Below are 6,000 nucleotides of genomic sequence, written 5' to 3'. Positions count from 1 at the left end.
CTCAGACTGAAGCACTTAGTACGGTGGGAAAGTAAAGTGGCTGCTTAAAATCTCTCTTCACTCTTGACAATGGTATTGTTCCCGACTTTTATAAACTTTTTCCAGAAACGACTCCAGGATAACGCAGACATACTTTATCAGAATGTGGAACTTTATCTCTTTTCTTGTCCGTTCTTCTTAAATGAGTTTGCGGCTCCGATAACATTTTAAATAGTATATATATATATATATATATATATATATATATATATATATATATATATATATATATCATAAGGATGTTTATTCGACGGCACTTGAAGCAGCGCAAGGGCGACCGTCCAAAAAGCGCAGCGCGGCCACTCAGTACGAGCGGCGCTCGAGAGCCGAGGAAAACGACCCACTAGAAGGTACTGGAGAAGCAGACCCGCTTCAAGGCGCTGGAGTGGAAGACCGACTTCAGAATTCCAACGCTTCGCTACAATTACCCTAGGTGTGAAAAGGGAGCCGCCCGGCGACTTAACAGGTTGTCACCATGAGTGGGTAATGGTATACGTTGAGGCGCTACACATTGACGATGTCGCCCCTTCGATGGCGCATGTCCGAATATGGTTCAACGGGTTCAATGAGGCAATTTACTGGGGACGTGCGTTCGACGACCCGGTAGGGGCCTTCGTATTTGGGTTGTACGACTATAATTATATCTGAAAAAGATGCCGCGAAGTCCGCGTGGATGATGCATGCTGCAATAAATATGCCCATAGGAGCCCTTTTTGCTAGATCGGAGCCGAAAAGGGGGGAATTTCAGGTGGCTTTGGCAATGGGGCGTATATATATGCTCGGTTGTCTACAATAATGTCAAATTGCACTATTCCGCCATTATTTCAAGGGGCATCTTTCCAATGTGTTAGCATGAGTAGTGTCAAAGCGAAAAAAACGTATATATGTAAACACCCTGTATATGGGGAACACGGTTTAAATCATGTATTCGGAACTTCAATGAGGTGGTACGTAATGCTGACGCATTTCTCTCGAATTCACCGCTAAACAGCCACAGATTTTTCAGCGATTGTAGTCGATATTTCGCTTGCATACATTAAACGGTCATTCCTGCAATATTCACCATGTTTTAAATGTTCACATCACCAAGTTATTTGCCCCGTTATCGGAAGAGCTGTCTAACATGCTGTATGAGTATTTTCGTTCCTGTTTACAAACCTCATTTTCTGCGGTGATTTTGCACTATTTTACACCTTCAGGTGCATGGCGAAAGAACTGCGAGTGACTTAAGCTACGAACCTTCTGCGATACTTGTTCCGGAGATATTAGTATCATCGTTTGTTTATGCAGATTACGTAGGGAAGGAACGCACGCTGCACAGCATGGTCACATGATTGCGCCAGTCTCTCTCTCTCTCTCTCTCTCTCTCTCTCTATATATATATATATATATATATATATATATATATATATATATATATATATACCGCCGACTCACCATCGAGTCTGGATGCCGTTTCCGACCAATCTCCACTGCTTCGGCAGATTCAAGACTTCGTGCGCCAGGAGGCTGCCCGTCAACTTTCCTTGGTACCCCTTCACTCAGGAGCCGTCCTGTCGTCTGCCTTCAACGCTCCGCACTGTCATTGCCGAAGAGATCGCCCAAGCTGTTCCCGTCGCTAGGGAAGAGGCGCGGCCACCAGCCACCTGTAGCCGCACCTCACCTGGCGATTGGTGAGGTGGCCTCTTCTGACTCTTCTGACCTCTTCTATGGGCAGGCAGTGCAGCCTGCTGCCGTGCCTCATACCTATGCGCAGGTAGTGCGTAGGCCACCCCAGCCGCCTTTCTCGATCCTGCAACAGTCGGCACCACCCGCCGCTCCTACTGCTTTTTGGGCGGGGCCGAGATTCAGCAATCCATGGCGGACGCCTGACAATCGTCCCATTTGTTACGCCTGCTGCACGCCAGGACACGTCGCTCGCTATTGCCGCCATCACTTTCAAACTCTCGACGACGCTGCCCGGCCGTTCCATTATGGCAGTCAGCCCATGGGCCAATCAGCCCCGGGTCCCTCCCAGCGATACCTTTCTTCTGATCTCCCTGAATTTCCGTCGCGCCGCTCCCCATCTCCTCGTCGACGATCGCTCTCCCCAATGCGTCGCCGACCCGCACCCGCCAACCAGGAAAACTAAGTGCCGCAGTTCACGAGGCAAGAACTGCGCCATCTTCTAACTGCCCAAGTCCTCGCTCTTCTCCTGTTAACATGGTCGCGTTATCTGTCGAAGGTGTTTCTACTTTGCGCTTGTGGACACCGGCGCCACCGTTTCTGTTATAGCCGCCAAACTCTGCCGTTCGCTGCGCAAGGTGACCACGCCGCTGCCTGGACTGTCGCTTCACACGGGAAGCGCACAGCACGTTACACCTCTCGCAGCCTGTACTGCCCGTGTGCTTTTACAAGGCGTTTTGTACATTGTCTAGTTTATTGTCTCCCTATAGGCTACCGTAAGGTACCTATATAAGAAAAGTACCGCCATCCTTTGATAAACGCCGCTTCTCTCTCTCCTGTATCTCCAATTGGACGATGATAGCGCGCGCTTTTCACTTCTTTATATTTTCTTTTTTTTCCGCCTCAGAGCCATGTTGAAAGTCCTCTGCGCAGCCGCAGTCGCCGGCGGCGGCGGCGGCGCGCGCCCGGCCTGAAAGCTTCAACGTGGACTTTCTATAGGTGCGCCACCGTCGACTTGGCTTTCGCAAGCAAAAAGTAAAGAAAAAAAGCAAGCGCTTGAGGAGAGGAGGAGGCGGAGGAAAGAGTAGATGGCGGTACTTTCCTTATATAGGGACATTAGGCTACCGAGGAGGCGAGCGCCATCTGGATGATGTTTTTGCAAGGAACGAACCGGTACGCGCCGCTGTAAGAATGGTAGAAATTAATGCTAGCTGGAAAAGGCGTTTGTGTTTGAGTTTCCGCGTAAGAGAATTATATTTTCTCGTATATTCAAATTACAATCCGACGCTATCACGTCTGTAGATTGTGATTAGGTCGTATTTTACGATTTTTCGGCAGCATTTTACATTGAGAAATCCAGTTAGCTCACAGTGCCTCTGTGCCACACGGAGGGCCTGCATGGTCGGGGTGGTTTGCAATGATTTTCTTGGCCGCGGACGCCGACACCGATGCCAGATGTTTTGCGACATGGGGCCTCTCTCGCGTTAAAACTAAGCACCGATCCCGGACGGACATAAAGGCAGAGGAGGACTTCCCGATCTCATTGCCACGTCACGGCGGGACAGCATAAGCCTGACGGCTTCGACGGAGCATGATCGCTTCATGGTACCCCGGGGAGAAGAGCGCCACAGCGACTGCGCCGGTGGCACCCGACTACGTGATGTCATTGTTAGTCTGAGCTAATAACTTAGTGACAGCGTCGGCAGAACGAAGGAAACACGTGATGCGGCCGCTGAGGTAAAGGAAGCGATATAATTCAAGAGCAAGCACTCAGTGGTGATCATGTACTGTCTGTAATTTCTGATTGATTGCTTTGTATCTGCATTACTTGCACTTTATGCTTTATCATGTAGTTAAACGCTCAATTTTTTTCTTGATTTAGGACATACTGCAGACTAGAGTTTGGTTCTTGCTGGACGAGAACTCAAACAATGAATAGCAAGAGCACACACGGCAACAAAAACATCTACAGCTAGTATTCCAAGTTAAAAAATTGCACTACAGAAATCACAATACTGTAATGAGTTAAATAAAATAGTTGAAATACAAAAATTGCAATTCAACGCACAAATTAAAAAAAAAACTTGCAACAAGCACAATACAATATGCTCTCAGTTGGCACATAGTCAGGGTGGTTTCGGTAAGAAAGTTTACGCTTGTACAAGGGAATAAAAAAACTTGTACGTGTACGTGGTAGAATATATGGCGTTAATAAATTCATGCGATCGTGAAGTGTGCTTCTTCTTGGCAAATGAATCACGCATAACGTGGGGTCTAATGACATGGCATGTATACATAGCGAATGTAAGAAGTTAATTTGGCGTAATTTTCTCTATGTTTCGAGGAGTATAATATAATTAGCGACTATTACCTGTGTGAGAGAATCGGTACGTTTAAATTAGAATATGTAAAGCAGACCGCCTTTGTCGGCATTTTCTCAAGTTTTTTTTTTTTTTCACAGTTAAGCTTAGGGTATAGATTCCATGTAATGCAGGCATATTCTAGCTTTGGTCTATTAAAGCTAAATTAGCTCACTAGTTTCACGCTAGCAAAGTAAATTTTTAAGTTTGTCTTAAGAAACAGATTTTCCGGCAAGAAGAACAGCAGATGTTGTATGAAAATATGTTGTGCTATCAGTAAATGTGTTGGAAAACGTAACGGCAGCTTTTCTTCTTTTCTTTTAACATGAAGTAATAGGAGAGGTTAGCGCCGGCTCCAAGCTCAAAATAATACGTGACAGCGAGGAACTACGGAGGCCGGGAGTCCCGGCAGGGAAGAGTCCAGGCTGCCTGTACAGTCTGAAGCCTTGCGTTTGCAAAAACATCATATCTAACACAACTTTAAATGTTCCAGCTGTGTAATGTACAATTCAGCAACCGAAGTAAGCTTATATTATGCTGTTGAGGCACACAAATCGTAATATTTATTTTCAACGTTACCGTCTTTTTATTGTTAGCGCGCACTGATTTCTTCTGTGCTTTTGAGTGTTTACTTTCGGTACAAAGGCAATAAGACTTTTACTTTCATTTATATACACTACGCTTCAATAACTATTCACACACCTCGTTTTTGTGCTTGCGAATGAGCGTGCGCATAGGAAGAGCAAGAGATACTACGTAATACTTCATCGGTAGACAGGAAAAGCCGTACTAGCATGCTTGATTATCAATGAAGTCAATCCAGTGGGCCGCACTCTAACACCCGTGTATTGCGTCATGCGACTGGCTAGAGAGCTGAAAGGAGAAGCTCAGGTGGTACGTATAGCAAACTAGCAATGAACTCAAATAGTTGAGTGTCCGCCAAACTGAGGCGGAACACTACTATGCATCTCGCTCATTCAGAAAGCATAAATAAGCAACATGAATTTCACTTCGAAGAGCCGCTATTTTGAACAACGTGTAAATAATTGACGCACAAAGAATATTGCCACCATGTCACGAGCTGGGGCGAGCGCGAACCAGTAATCAGGCAAGCAGAAAAGAAGAAGTTTTCGTTTTGGGGTCAGCCATCTTCTTGACAGTTTCGACGGTCGAACGCTCGAAGGAGAGATCGCTCCTGCGTTCCTGCGTTCGATCGCTGTAATCGCATCTCCTGCTTTGGGGGCTTGGGTCAAGTATCGGGTGGTATTTTCTTTGTTCACCTTGCTCTTTTACGTTACTCTTTTTATTTCCGTTTAAAGAATTCTTATGTGTTTTTGAGTTATTCAGCCTTGCTTCATGTGTGTCTGATCACCTGGCCTCGGGGCTTCCCCGTGGTCAGCCTCGGTAGCTCCCCAGGAGCTACCGCTTGAGTTTTTTCTCTGCAGTGGAACTGGCAACGTTCCCGTGGCCATGGTGCCTACTGACGGGGGTATATTCAACATGAAGCACCCGAAGACGATTCAAGTGGAACTGCAGAAGGCGTCAACTCACTTCCGACTGATAACTGAGGTCCCCCAGTTTGGCAGGGGAAGTATATTATCTTACCGTATTGGTGGAGCAGCGCCCTGACAAGGACAAAGTGGAGAGACACAAGAATACACGACACTCGCTGCACTCGCAACTATTTTATTTTAGAAGGAACGCTTCATCTTCATGTACCCGTGCACCCTTCAACGTCAACAATGTGCAAGGTCAGATTAACAGCACTTTTACAAAACATATGCGCGCACATTCGGGCGTGAAAAATATACCACATATCTTACACGCTGCGCAATCCTATCCTAATCATTGTACCCCTAACACATTCATTTTTACAAATTTAATCTAGCGACTTTCCAAAAAGGCGACCTCACTATGGCTCAGAGATACAGATGGT

The sequence above is a fragment of the Dermacentor silvarum genome, chromosome 10, assembly GCF_013339745.2.
Source record: "Dermacentor silvarum isolate Dsil-2018 chromosome 10, BIME_Dsil_1.4, whole genome shotgun sequence".
Lineage (NCBI taxonomy): Eukaryota > Metazoa > Arthropoda > Arachnida > Ixodida > Ixodidae > Dermacentor > Dermacentor silvarum.
This window is presented reverse-complemented; position numbering follows the sequence as displayed.